Source organism: Myodes glareolus, chromosome 7 (assembly GCF_982192425.1).
Source record: "Myodes glareolus chromosome 7, mMyoGla1.1, whole genome shotgun sequence".
In the NCBI taxonomy this organism is placed as follows: Eukaryota; Metazoa; Chordata; class Mammalia; order Rodentia; family Cricetidae; genus Myodes; species Myodes glareolus.
This window is the reverse complement of record NC_142032.1, coordinates 39,967,475-39,983,040: the sequence shown is the minus strand read 5'-3', so window position 1 is coordinate 39,983,040 and position 15,566 is coordinate 39,967,475. Positions and strand designations below refer to the sequence as shown.

At 41.3% G+C, this 15,566-nt stretch overlaps 1 long non-coding RNA gene across 1 annotated transcript in view; it reads right to left on the bottom strand.

Annotated features, from left to right (window-relative positions):
- LOC125403355 (uncharacterized) overlaps positions 1-15,326 on the bottom strand; it is a 30,632-nt gene extending 15,306 nt beyond the window's left edge. Inside the window, exons 1-2 of the long non-coding RNA XR_007232918.3 lie at positions 15,199-15,326; positions 10,068-10,183 (exon numbers count right to left, since the gene is read on the bottom strand). This is a non-coding gene — a long non-coding RNA (uncharacterized LOC125403355). The remainder of the gene's footprint in view (positions 1-10,067; positions 10,184-15,198) is intronic.
- Positions 15,327-15,566: the final 240 nt, after the last annotated feature.

Below are 15,566 nucleotides of genomic sequence, written 5' to 3'. Positions count from 1 at the left end.
ACTACTCTGGCTAGAATGTAAAAGTCCCTGTTCTATGTTCCTTTATGTTGCTGTGAGAAAAGACCCTAACAGAAGGCAACTTATGAGAGCGAAAGGTTTCTTTCATCTTATACTTCTAGCCCGAATCCATTGTTGGGGGAAGTCAGGGTAGGAAGTAAGGCATGAACTTAGAGATAGGACTGCTTGTATTACCTCTAAGAGAGAACTCACAGAGACAAAGAGGAAAAGCAGAAACTATAGAGAAATATTGCATAATAGTTCACTTACCCAGGCTCCTGTCCAGGGAATAGTGCTGTCCACAGTGCTCTAAGCCCTCCTATATAATTAAGAATCACGACAACCCTCCATAGGATGTGTATAAGCCAATATAATATGGGCTGTCCCTCAGGTGAGACTCCCTTCACAGGTGGGTCCAGGCTGAAGCAAGTTGACCATTAAAAATAACTAGGGCATGCCCTATATTTTAATAGTAGGTCTCCAGCCAGTAGGGCCATTTCCAAGAGTTCTGGAAACCTTAAGAGGTGGAATTTAGCTGGGAGGAAATAGGTAACTGGGAGAAAGTCCTTGGGGGTATTTTATCCTGGGATTCTTTTCCTGTCTATCTGCTTCCCGATTGCCCATGACGTGAAGAATACCTTTTGCTCATGTTCCTGTCACTGATGTTCTTTCCAGGTGTGTAGATACAAGAGTCCATGGGAAACTCTGAAACTATCCAGTAAGATGGGTCCTTCATTGTTTATCAGATATTATTCACAAACCTGAGTAATGCAATCTTTCCCCTGGGATGCACATTCCAGGGTATCTGTTGTAAGGTGTCATCACTCAGAGGACCTTTACTACTGATTTTCCTACCTTAAAATGACAGGGAGTTTATAAATAATGCAGATTCATAATCTCCATTAACAACAACAATAATAGCAAAAATCTAAGGTGGGGCGTGGGGTCTGTTAAGACCTGCAGTGGTATATCTTTTTTTTTTGAGATTTTTTTTATTAAATTATAAAAGTTTCCATTTCAGCCCCTCCTCCCAACACCCTCCCACTCCCCCCACTTCCTCTCCTCCTCCCTCTCCATCCCCTAGAGCAGTCAGGGTTTCCTGCCCTGTGGGAAGTTCAAGTTCCTCCCCCCCTCCCTCCAGGTCCAGGAAAGGTGAGAGTCCAAACAGACTGGAGCGCCAAAATCCAGTATATGCAGAGGAAGCAAGTCCCAGTGTCATTGTCAATGGCTTTTCAAAAAGGCTCCGGGCCAGCCACATTCAGAGAATCTGGTTGGATCACGTCCTCGTTCAGTCCCAGTCCAACAGGCCTTGGTGAACTCTCATTATATCAGTTCCCTTGTATCAGTGGGTGCTCGCATCCCTCGCAGTCCTGATTACTTTTTTAATTTTCTTCATCTTTCTGTTCCTCATTTGGACCGTGGAGTGCTCAGTTCGGTATTCCAATATGGGTCTCCATCTGTATCGCCATCCAACGTCGGATGAAGGTTTCCTCTGCCCTTGCCTTCTTTGCTCATGTTCTCTTTCCTTCTGCTGCAGTGGTATATTTTATATCTTACTTTCCTCTTGTAAGATTAACTTTACCAACTCCACTCAACTTCTGCTATACCAATGTCTGTAACTAAAGTCAATGTGCTTGATCAGGTAGCTTACTGCAGGGTCCTCAGACCTGCACATTTAGGGGAGTTCCTTATGTTTATTTTTGCACATAATTTCATTGTACCATGGTCTTCAGGCCATCCTATTTGAATTGTGTTCTAAAACACAGGGCCAGATTCCATCCATAAAAGAACTTTAGCTAACAGTGGTCTGTCCATCCCTCTTCAAGAACAGGAAACATTTTCAATGAAATCAGAGGCAGTTATGTCTGGGGTAAGGAAGCCCTGTGAGGTTCCTCCTCCCTGCTGAAGATACAGAGTACTTACCTGAACACACTGTGTCATGAAAGCCACACAGGTTAACTATGTTCAGTCACTGATGAGGGAACCTGACAGTCAGTGGAACCAACTGAGCATCCGAAAGTCACACAACAGGAGTTTGACCAGAGTGGAGTTTCAGTTTCTTGTGATTACAGCTGAGTACCCTCTTTTTGGGATCCTCCCCTTAATTCCTCTCCTTTCTTTTCTCTCCTCCCTTCCCTTCTCTTCTTTCCTCCCTCCCTCCATTCTGTCTTCACTGATACTTCTTTCTCTGAAGTATGTTTGTGGCTGATGAGGAGGGAAGAGAGAGGTGTATGCATTTCTACCTGCTCAGTCACAAGCAGAAGAGATGTTCTGTGGTATGTATGAAGCCTGTGGCAATGTGTGCACAGTTCCAATGGGTTGTGAGTAAAGGAAAACTCTTCCAGGCCTGAAATTGCCATTGCTTGTCATCCCCTCAAATGGTAGCCATTTTGCACTGCCGTATAATATAAAACAACTCCATGCTGAGAGATACCAAGTGGGTTTGGTCTCCCAGGACTTCTCCACTGGCCTCTTCAGGCATCGACACTCAGTGACATCAGCATTCTCTCTGCACTTGAAGCCTTGTAACTCTGCTGGGTACTCTGTGAACTCAAGAGATGTGGGTTAAGTGGGTTCTGGTGGTGGGCTTTGCCTAGCTGATGCGGGAAGACATGTGTCATCATTGTATGTAGCATTGATGAGACAGTATTAGGGCCTAGAGAAAAACCTGTGATCCTTGGGTTCCAGCAAGCGTCTCTGAGTACTATTTCATCTCAGGAAAGCAATAACTAAATTAATGTCACTTCTGGTGACTGTGCTATTTCATTAGGCAGTCGTTGTATCACATCTCTATGTTTAGGTCACAAATAAGGAAACTTCAGAGCAAAAGTTTGGTCCATGGTGAACAATGCTTCAAGGCTGCTGTCCTCATTTTGGGGGTTGTTCAGACCTGGAGATGCAAGAAAGAACTCTCCACTCTCAGCATTCATATGTTCTTGCCCTAATCAGGTATACACAAGGCACACTGTTCCCCCTCCAACTCCATCTTTTCCCTCTCTTGAGTTTCTGTATTCTTTTTTATACATTGAACCACTTTTGCGAGTGAGTGAGATAATTGTTACTCATGCCAGGATAACAATTGTAAACCAAGGTTGTTTTGGACAAAACTGCACCATGGAGTCCTACTTCTATTTTACAGAAGGAGGGCAAACATTTCCCACAGCTTCCATTTCACCCTGGTGAATAACTCAAATTGGATATGTTATATGGAGGGACAACTGAAAAGACACAGCCACAAGGAGCTGGTAAGAGTGAACACTGAGATGGAAAATGAGCTTAAAAGAAGTTTCCTCATTCACTGGTGCTAGAGAGCATATCAGTTTAGCTATGGCCGTTGTCTTACTTGAGTTTTCTATTGCTGTGAAGGGACACCATGACCACAGCAACTCATAAAGGAAAAGGCTTAATTGAGGCGGTGGCTAGCAGTTTCAGAGGTTTAGTCCATTATCATCAGGGCAGGGAGCATGGCCCCTGGGAGTAGGGCGGCATGCACACAGACATGGTGCTAGAGAATTCTACATCTGGATCTACAGCTAGAGAAGTGATTTGCGTCACTTGGAATGGTTTGAGCACATGTCAGACCTCAAAGCCCGCCTCCACAGTGACACACTTTTTCAAGCAAGACCATACCTACTCCAACAAAGCAACACCTCTAACAGTGCCACTCTGATGAAGGTCACTTTCTTTCAAACCACCATAGTCACATAGGTCCTAATGTAGAAAACTGGAAGTTGAAATAACGGATTCCTAATTGAGTGGAACAATTTTGTCTTTTAAACTACTGGCTGCGGGTTTTCTTTTTAAACTATCGCCTGGCTTGCTTGGGTCCAGATTGTGCAGACCTTTTGAATGGAAATTTTGTAATCTTGAAGACCTTCAGGGATTGTATGACAGTAGCAGCCCACAGCTCATCCTGTCCAAGGCAGCAGCATGGAAACTCCCTGAGACAGAAGCTTAGACGTAAAGATGATGTCAGAGAAATTAAAATAGAAATCCCTACAAACCCAAATAAATAATGAAGTGACCATAACACTGTCTACTGTCTGTACCCATGGTAATGTCCTGTGGCTGCTCTGTCCTTTCTGTCTTATAATTGAAATTGAGAAGTAAGAGAGTAATCACAGGGATTTGTATTAACACACTTCGAGTGAAAAATAAAATGAGACTTTGGAACTGGAACATAGATCTGATTTGCTTTATGAGCTTGACCAGGGCCACTGTTTCAGATCAGGTTGTATGACAGATATCGTTTCTAAGCTACGGTTTTGAAATCTTCAGCTCCAATGTTAATAAAAATTTAACGCCACAACAAATTTGAATGACACCTGTAATAACTACTACATATATGATCTTAACTATATATTGGAAGTGTATGGTTTGGGGTTTTGTTTTTACAATTCTTTTGACAAAATCTTTGAAGAGCACGCGAAACATTGTAACTGGTCAGTCATGGTGCTCTCCTGGCCACCAATCACAAGTTCTTTGTGAAAGCCCCAACAGATCCCACAGATTTCCAATGATAACTCCAGACACATATGGAACCAACTGTGGATTCAATACTATCTCAAATGGATAGATTCCATGCTAGAGAAAATATCTGAATGAAGTCCTGCCATGCTGTCCATTTAGGTAGCTCAGTGTCCTGGCCTGGACACTTTATTAGAGACTGTAGCTGTTAAGGTGTGATTCCATTGATTACTGGAAAACTTGTTAGAAAGCAATTTATTGTAAAATGTACATTGATTGTAGTAGGAAGGCTGTTAGTTCATTCCCGGCTGCTCAGTCCCAAAATAATCACACAGAAACTATATTAGTTAAATCACTGCTTGGCCAATCCCCTAAGCTTAGTGCTAACTAGCTTTATATTCTTGGTTAACCCATTTCTATTCATCTGTGCATCACCATGAGGTCATAGCCTACTGGCAAAGTTTCAGATGGTGGCTCCAGCACAGGTGTCTGTCCCCAGCGTTGGCTACATGGCTTCTTTTTGACTCTGCCTACTCTCTCTATATATATTTCTTCCAGCCTGGCTGTATTCTGTTAAGCCATTGGTTGAAAGCAGCTTCTCTATTCATTAATCAATAAAATCAACACATATATAGAAGGACTTTCCATACCAGTACATACTTTTGGAGGAGCAATGTTGGATGACATGAAGTAAGTTTCTTTTTACAGACTGTGATCATCAGCCTTGGTTATGGTTTTCAGCCTAAGTCAACCTTTATTAGACTGACACTTTACCCCCTTTCCCTAGCCGACCACCCTTCTGCCTTATTTTGTTCTCCAATAAATTTTAATGCAATGCTAAAGATGAATATTTTAACAGGTAAATTTAAAAGTTCCTATAGATATTGGGTGTCATTTTACTTATCATATTCATATTTCCATAGGAAAGAAAGTGGGAAGAGGAGCAGTCCCTTCACCTCTGTTTGTGGGGTTTAGTTCAAGTTGGCTGAAGTGACACTGTTGAGTTTCTCTAATTCAAATGCATGGAGATGATACTTTCTGTGGGAATTTGCCTGCCTTTGTCAAGGACTCTAATTGACGACAATGACTTTTACAAATATTGAGGAAGACTTCCCTATGGGAAGATAAGATTTCTTACCCTTAGCATAATTCTTGGTCTACATCTATGGACAGTTCTGAGAAAGATCAGTTCTCTCTGAACAGCAGCTCAGCAGTATTTTATAGGGAAGACCCACAGCAAATGACTTTTGTTTAGAGTTTTGGCTGAACAGGGCAGCCTAGATTGTTCACTACATCTGTAGCTTCTTGCTTGGAGCTGATGTTCATGCTGAAAGGGATGCACTTGGAGCACTCTTGGAAGACTTCAGAATCTATGGATGATTCCTATCAGGGTTTCACCGTGTTGTTTGTAGTAACTACACATGTCAGCAAATTAGCCTATTCAATGATTAACTCATGCCTGAGATTAAAGAACCTCAAAGAGGAAGACAAGTGAACCACTTATAAAAATTATTGTTAGCATTTTCCAAGTGTAATTATGGTGACACTGATACAGCAGGCTGATGTGGGATTCCCCTTTGTATGCTGTGAATATGATTGATTAATTAATAAAGAAAACTGGCTTGGCCAGATAGGGCAAAAGAATAGAGATAGGCAGGGAAAACTAAACTGAATGCTGGGAGAAAGAAGGGTGGAGTCAGAAGGAAGCCATATAGCCCGCCAGAGCCAGACAGAACTTTAGCTGGTAAGCCACAGCCATGTGCGATACATAAATTAATAGAAATGGGTTAAATTAATATGTAAGAGTTAGCCAATAAGAAGCTAGAGCTTGTATCCATTATTAAATTAATACAGCTTCTGTGTGATTATTTTGGTTTCTGGGAAGCCAGGAAGTAAATAAATGACCTTTTCCCAACAAACCGATGTACCAATGTGGTGGACTAAATCCATGTAAAACCTGAAAAAGCTTTCAAAGGAATCGTAGACACAAAAGAACAGAGTTAAACGCGGCTTCTTGGTAGCCAACATTTTGTTGGTAGCAGGCTGCAGCTCCTTTACGAGAGGGTTTCCTGATTCAGTAGAAGCAGAAAAAAGGAGGCGGTTTTGAAATGTTGGCTTTCTGGGCTATGATGCCAGCATGAACTCTGACTCTTTCTGGAGGTCCAGCTATAGAGCATTTGATTGGGGTCTCTGAGCAGACTGCTACAACTTGCTTAATGGCGATATAGACTGACTGTGTGCCTAAAAATGGGACTATGAACATGGCTCTCAGAGACAGCAAACAGCTCTACCATGCTGGACTGGGCAGAGCGAGCAGGGAGTGCCATATTTCCCCTAGTAATGCAGCCACTTAAGTTCATAAGAAGAGCTTAGCAGTTTAAGAAGTGCTCCTGGATAGTAACGAATTACAGATACACAATAGGACAGATTCAGACATAAAAGACCTCTAAATGGATCACAATGTTGGATTAATGTACATAGGCTTGGGAGAGAGAAGAAAAAGAGTACATAGAGTTATAAAAAGAACTAAATGTTTTTTTAAAAAATGAAACAATGTTTTTAAAGAGACAAAGTATAGACAGTCATATGTTAAAGGAGTAAAGATAATAAAATAAACATTAAACTTGTAGAAAAAGTAATAGAGTAAAAACAAGCCACATAAAGGTGGAAATTTCACAGAGAGTCTGGATTATGTATGTTCTTATGTTATCTTTGAATTTTTTGACTGCAGAGAGACATTTGATTCTGGGGACTGCTAAGATAAGCCAACAAATATATTTCAAAGGTATCTTAAATTCAAATTTTGAATCTAAGGATATATTATTTTGGAAAAGTTGTTCTTTTGTTTATACAGAGGATGAGAACCTGTGGGTTACTTCCAGACTAATATTGTTTAATGGACCAAGACCCCCTGAAAAGTTGCCTTGAACACCCCTCAAAAAATTACTTCACCCAATAAACAACAGGAAGCAGTTTAGAGAGTAACTATGCCCATATTCCCAAGTATTATTTATAAATGCTCTTTTGCATTTAAAGGGGGATATGCTATAGAGATTTGCATTGGTATGGATCTTGGTTTGTTGATATAAATTTAAGGTCAATCTTGTTATATGTATATTTCTGCTCAAACCTTTCAAAGACTACAAAATATGGCATTTAAAATGTTTAAGAATTTAGGACTTTTCATGACAGAGACACTTCTCCTCCTGGCAGCACCAGTTACTTCAAGAGGAAGATGGTCATTGAAGAGGCATCTTATGGCGTTTGCTAGCCATTTGGGCAAGAAACTGCTCTTGCCTGGACTGCTTAACTGGACATGCAGGACAAACAGATATATGACTGCTGAACTTGCCTAAAGTTGATACAATCCTTCAGGGTTCTTGCTTCATGAAAGAGTCTGCTAGACATTCTGCAGGATATAGATGAAAGTGACTGATAAACTGACAGTATAGGCTGACCTGTCTTTAAAATTTCCTGTTTCATGGAAAAGCCTGCTGGATACTATGGGCCTGTAGGCTAAAGATGAATTCCCCAATGGTACAGAAGAACTCTGGATGACTGTCCAGGCAGCGAGATATCTCTGTAAATTCTAGAGTTTTGGAAGTTGCTTACAATGCACTTCCTGTTTAAATAGGTAATATTATATCCTTCTGGAGTCTTTGATGGAGTTGAAGAATAGATACTAATAATATTTATTTCCTTAGTTATGATAAAAGATAAAATAGATATAACTGTAATTCTTTTTTGATAACTGTTTTATGTAATTTTATTATGTTAAAGTTAAAACTTTCCTTTTTATTTAAAAAGAAAAGGGGAGGTGATGTGGGATTTTCCTCTGTATGTTATGATTACCACTGATAAATAAAGGAACTGCTTTGGGCCTATAGCAGAGCTATAGGGAAACAGAGCTATGTGGGGAAAACTAAACTGAATGCTGGGAGAAATAAGGGTGGAGTCAAGAGAGAAGCCATGTAGCCCTGCCAGAGACAGATGCCTAAACTTTAGCCAGTAAGCCACAGCCACGTGATAATACACAGATTAATAGAAATGGATTAAATTTATATGTAAGACTTAGCCAGTAAGAAGCTAAAACTAATGGACCAGGCAGCGATTGAAATAATATGGTTTCTGTGTAATTATTTTAGTTCTGGGCAACCGGGTCAACCAAGTGGCTCCCTTCTCCAACAGCAGGTGGTCCCAAACTTCAGTCTATTAACTTTGTAGACATGGATGTAACCTACTGTTTCAGGCTGCAAGAATTTTCTGTCTTTTGCATTCAAACTGGTAATTCTAAACTTCTAGTGTAATATTTCACTAGACAGAAATAGGCACCACAAATTCATTTGACAAGATACAAATGACCACACTTGTGTTTTCAGTCAAGGTGTGACTAGTATAAATGCTGATTCTATTGAAGTAGAATACCTGCAGGCAGGAACACTGACCCAGTGTACTGCATGCTAACATTTCGGCAGGATGTTGTCTTCCTTATTTGTGAATTTTTATCTGCTTTTGTTTGAGAGCAATTTGTCAATTAGTATTAATGGTAAAGATGAGGTTTCATCATTCCTTATAGAAGTCTCTAGTATATTGGAGTCCTAGTTCAGAGTACTGTGTAGAGGGAAATTGTAGATGATTGCTTCATCTCTGAGTCTTCCTCTGGCTTTCCATTTTGTTTCTGGAGTCACTAGCTAGATTCACACACTTATCTCATAATCAAATAATTAGTGTGGTACATTGAACTGTCTGCATGTGTCTCTTTCATTTCATTCCACCTGCATGCATTAGCTTTCTGCGAATGCCTTCCTAACCTTCTCCTCAATGGAGTCATGGATCATTCCACAGTGAATGTTTTATGAATTCCTTAGCTTGCCAATCAAAGCTAGTTATTCTGTACATATGGGAGATATAAGTACATTACCCAGTGTAATACTTAAACCTATGGTAAAAATATATCCTTGTCCCCCTTTTATAGATAAGGAAAGAGGATCTCAGGGAGTTTGAGTAATAACTTACAATAACACAGATCATTACTGCTAGAATGAATGCTTGGAACTGATCTGCCTGTTAAAGTCTTCTAGTTGAAATTCTAGGCTAGGTTTCCTACAAAGAGATTCTAAAATGTAACTCCAATTTACCTTTTGGCCTTAATGCCAATTCCTGTTCACAGGTGTGAGCATCATTAATTCTAAGCTCTTCAGAAAGCATATACTGCATTCCTGGATACATTGATTTGTAAGTGATTGTAGGTACCTACCAGGCCACTGAGATTTTCTGATCCAGGCCCTTAGAAAAAACCCCATTACTCTCCTCCACCCTGTGATATTTTTAGTGACTTCTTTTTATATTCTTCACTTCATGAGAATTGCCTCATACCCTGCTAACTGTGGTGTCTCCCCAAACCACTCCAATCAATGGAGATTTCTTCTCTGATTTGAAGCTGTGTAAACATGGGAATATTACTAATTTCTCTAAACTTTAGTTTCTTTATCTACAAAATAGGATTATTGATATTACCTCAGTCGTATAATTACTGGAAGAATTTAGTTCTTTATGTATACTATGAGCAAATGCATCTGGCCTTGGTTCTCTAATCTTCCTACCTTAGCCTTGGAAGGTGTGTGCCATTAGACATAATTAGGAAGTATCATTTTCTTGAGGGATGGAATGATGACTTTAGGAATGATCAGCCCATGTCATCCCAATAAAGTCCTTGTACCTGGAATAAGTAAGACCATAGTCATCTTTAGGATTTTAGAAAATACAAAATATTAGAAAGAGCTCAGACTCCCCTCTAATATTTCCCCCATTATGTACGTGAGACTTCTAAACACAGGTATAGAAAGAAATGTTAAAGAAAGGACACACTTATGTTGAGAAGACTAGTAGTCTTCAAAAATGTGTGGCTGCTGGAAGAAACTGACGCAGAGTTAGAAAGCATGTTAAATATTTGACATTTTTAATGATTTTTTGGGTACGTACTAGTCAATAGAATTTATTTTTAGAAGTGAATAATAAGACCCAAATGCATTAACTTAAGCAAAAATGAATATGCACATAAAAATTCCAAGGTAGAGGCCCTGTAGACTCAGGGATGCAGCTGGTACCAGTGAAGCCTGGCCTTTCTCAGCTAGTCTGGTAAAATATTCATAGAAATTTTAGCCAGAGAGCAACTCTACTGAGCCTTAGTAGGGATTCATTCCCATTTATGATCTCCTGGTTTGTATAGAGCTAGGAATAAGATGCTCTCTCTGGCCTGTTTGGGTTCAAATGCTTGTTATCCTCTAAGCACACAGACTCTGACATAGAGGAAGAATCACTTGCAAAAATGCACAAAAGATGGTGAATGCTTATAAGAACTGAAGTGAAAGCATTCATCTTATTCAGGGCTAAGACCCAGGGGATGGAGAATTCTGTTAAAATAAACCACGTGAAACTTTAATGTCCTTACGTCCATGATCCCAAGGAGATAGGGTACCCTTGGTGGCATTGCTAAGCAATGTCCCACTTCTGGTTTGGCAGAGTGGAAAAGTGAGTCTCAGAAAAGTGAGGGTCATGCATTTTACCAGCTCAGCATCATCAGTCATCCCCAGACTGCAACCTCCAACCTGCAATCTGCTTTTCTACTTGCTAGGTTCTTGCCATGACCACTGCTTGTTAGGCTCACATAGGAAGACACCTTGCCCTCTTCTCCAGTGTGGAGCCAAGTGGACTGACTACTTGTGACACATGGCCACTTACTCCTCTCTGCTACAATCACTGCAGGCCACCACAGCAGAGTGAGACAGCATTCCTGTTTCCTGTCTGAGCTCTGCCAAAACAGGGTTGCCTTCTGCAAGCCCCTATGCTGCAGAATGGCTCCCAGTACTGTGCTCTCATGCTTGTACCCTGCAGAGCCCCCTACCATGCTGCAGAGTATCTCCTGCTGTCTTCTTCTTTGGAGTCAACTGCTTATTTATCCACTCATATTTTTTTCCCTTCATTAAATAAAATTAGTTTTTTCTTTATATAAGCTGGGTCTTAGGGTGTGATTTATGAGTTTGAATGGGGAGGGGGAACTGTCAGTCTCCAAATTATCAGCAGGCAAGAGTGCCAAGGGCAGACCTGAAAGGGAACGAGGGCCAGGAAGGTTTCCGTGAGAGGACTCTCATGGATGTTTGAATGAATAGAGCTTAGTTGTCAAGAGAAATGGGAGCTGTTCAGGTGAGGGGAGTAGAAACCACAGAGGATCAGAGCGCCAATAGATTGGAACCAGGGTAATTGGGTGCAGCATTTGTGATATATATGCATGACTGATTAGAAAATGAAAAAATGGATAGAGCCAAGCAAAATGGCATGGGATCTCCATATATAAAGGGGTCTGATCTTTGCCCTAAAACTAGTTGAGTCTTTGCTGCCTTTCCTTCCATTAGCAGGCAACTTTCAGTTTCAACTGTTTCGGTTTCTTCCACTCAGGGACTTTGGTAAGCTGTGTTGATTTCTCTCTGGCTTCCCTTCTGTTTGACAGTGTATAGGGTTGAAGTCACCAGAACACTGGAATTTCAGCTCTGCTTGGCTGTCCTTAAACTCATGTCCTGGCACCAACTGTGAGGAATAGGCTTGTAAGCCTAGCACCTGGGAGGCTGAGGCAGGAAGGTGAAGAACCTAAGATTAGCATGTTATACACTGTAAGATCCTGTTTCAAGACAAAGCAAAACATCTCCCCAGTCAAATCCCACAAACGCGCATGGACAATGAGTCACATCCTGAGACATACATATCCTCTTGAGTGACTTTTAGGAAATTCTCCCCCTGAATTAGTTTTTCCTGAATGTTCTTTCTTCTCTGTGTCTATAGATTTTCCATCCAATCCTCAGTGTGAATGAGGGCTAAATCCTGAGAGATGGAGCAGGGGCTGACCTTAGGGCTGACGGAATAGACACCTACCTCTTAGGGTTATCAAATTTTGAAGAGAGCACAATAGCCAGAATCCACTGGGGACCCTTCGGCATGAAACCATGATTCTTGAGAATCTTTTAGATGAGGATGGGTATGAATTTAAAAAAGCAATACATACCACTCTCAACACTTCTGAGGCAAAAACCCAGCTTGAGGACAGGCTAGAAGGTCTTTACCTAGAGGTTCCAAGCACGTTTTGATAAAGTTTTAAAGAAAGAGACCAGGAAAGAGCATAGAGTATTTCTCATGCTTGCTGGCCTTTCTTCTCGCTACCTCTAGTGCGAGGCCTCTAGCTTGTAAGGAATATGATGGGCAGGGTGATTATAGCTCGATTCCCAAATTTCGCTAGCAAAAGCATAATTTAGAAGGAAAGGAGTTGTAGCTATGGGGCAGCTGGGAGAAAAAAGTGTCCCCTTGGGACATCAGAATTGTGCAGATATTCAGAGTTGAAAGTGTCCTCGGAGAGGAGGAAATCTCCGTGCTACTTGAGAGGGCTGGACTACCTCCTAGTTCTAATTATATTGCTGTGATAAAATACTCTGGCAAGATAGAACTTAAGGGAGAAAGGATTATTTCAGCTCAATTCCAGGTTGCCATTCCTTATAGCAAGGGAGTCACGGCAGCAGGAACTTGAAGCAGATGGTCACATCCCATCCACAGGAAAGACTTGAGAGAAACAAATGTATATGTGCTCACTTCCTTACTTGGGCTTAACTTGATTTCTCTGCCCCTCTACAGTTCAGGATGCGGTGCCTAGGGAATAAGGCTGCCTTCAGTGGTCTGGGACGTCTCACATCAACTACTTAAATAAGATGATCCATTACACATAGGTTCAATATAGATACTCCCTCACTGAGACTTTCCACGCTTTGGCAAGTTGATAACGTTAAACATTGCAGGCTGGAAGCACTAGCACATATTAAGAGTGTACTATAAGTAAACCAAAGGTCAAATATTTAAAATTTACAGCACAGGTAAATATACATTTTCCCTTTGCCTCTTAACTTCTATGTGTTGAAAGAAGTACCTGGGGTTCGTTGGAGGGAATAGCTGGCACCTTTCATTCTGAAAGTGCCTGGTGTAGCAATCTGGCTCCTTTTCTATTCTGATCCCATTTGTATCTAAACTCATGGCAATAACTGACTTTGACTTTATCTTTGCTTTACTGAAGAGGCTCCTTGCAGTAAACAGAGTGATCTAATATTTATGGATACCTTTTTGTTAAAGAGAGGTAGAGTTTCGTGCATTGTGCTTTATGGGTTGGCCCTTATTCTACCCTGCTGTCCTCAGCAACCCCATTCACATGGGAGCTCCACAGGGTCTCCTCTGGCACATTCCAGTGTTGCTGCCTGGGCCTCTGCTGGTCCTCTCTGCGGACACCTTTAGTGGACGAGAGATATTTATACTACCTTGTGAATATACCTGTGAGAAGCATGTTTACCGTACTCAGGTCTATTAACTCACTGAAATTGCCTCCTCACGGAGAGAAACTGACAAACTCAGGAAAGCCAATTTCTCTCCATGTGTTCCCCTCCATCAAGTGGCTACAAGGTTGAATGTGCTACTCTCAAGGATTGAGCTTTTGGATAAAAAAACTGTTCTGAAAGAATCTATGCTAAAAAAAAGTCTACATAGCAGTCAGGGCTGGGAGGAGTAATATGTAAGGATGACAGTCAGAAGTTAGGGATGCTACTTGTTTTCCATGCCTGTGATGGGTAGACAATGCAAATCACCCATGGCTCCCTCTGCCACTAAATTTTAATACTACATAGGGCCTGAGAGACTGGGCCAGTAGAGGCCTAGAGGCATTTCTAACCAGTCTGGTTGGTACTTGGGATGACGTCAGCTTGCTCTCAGAGCACATACTGAGCAGCCAATAAAGGTGATCAGCACTCTCTACCTCATCTCTCCCTCTGCTGATTCCAATAGGAAGGAGGGGCTGACAGTGACACAAAGGACTCACTGCCTCTATCCCCCCACCACACAATTAGCCTGTGGAGGACTTCTCTTCTGTGTAGACTGCGGGCATGAAGCAAGGCACATTAGAACACTGTAAGGATCATGACTTTTGAAGTGACTTGGGGGATTGGAAGGAAAAATGTCATTTTTTTTCTGAGTTTCTTTGAGTACCAGTCTTTGTAATCATTCCTAGGATATCTTGAAGGATATAATTTCCTTTATTTAGTCCTTCCCCCCGCTTTTTGGTGTAACTAGGGGTGGAACCCAGGGCCCTGCACGTTCTAGACAAGGGCTCTCCCATTGAACTTAGCCCCAGCTGTCTGTGCTCTTGGCAAGTTTCCTACTGAGTGAATTCAAAGTTCCCAAAGCAAGGTTTTGTTCTTTGTTTAGTTTCTTAGCTGAGGTCTCATGTATCTCAGGTGGACTCAAATTATGTAGCTGAGATTGGCCTTGAACTCCTGATCCTTCTGCTTCTCCTTCCCTAGGTGGCAGGATTGCAGGCCTGTGCTACCATGCCTCGTTTCAGGCTCTGTGAAGTCGAATTTGTTTTCAGTTTCTTTCCTTAGGTAAGAAGTGACACACATTTATCCACATGGTTCTTCTTTAGTTTAAGCAAGGTACCTGTCATTGGCATACTGATATATTTTTAGATGGTTCAGAAACTTAATTTTGGAGGGTGTATTTAGAGAAATTAATATGTGTTACTAAATGTCAAATAAATCTTGAGAACACTGGCAATAAGAAGGCCCTGGAATCCAGCCCTGCAATATTTACAACTGGCTCTGTCTCTTTGGACTGGTTTTTATGAGTGGAGACTTTGCTTCAATTTTGGCTTACCTCTTCTGTTTTGTAACTATTGGAAGATTTCTCCAGCTCTGAGCATTTATTTCACGTGTGCCATTCCGAGTAACCCTTCCTGAGCGACTGTCCATGTGTGTAGCTCTGCCGCAAAGAATTTAGGCTGTAATTTCATTTTCCCTATGCATCCTCCCTCCCTCACATGTGTTCTGTTCACAATCTTGGTTGTTGTGAGGTCACTGATTCTGCTTCCTTTCAGAATCTAATATTCTTTGGACAATGTTCTGAGGCCTCAGAAAGATACTGGTGAAACAGTCATTAGGAAATCTGTTCTCTGAATGCCCCCTCTTACTTTGGAAAGGGGGAAAAAGGATAAAATTCCGAATGCAGGACTTTTCTAAGTTTTT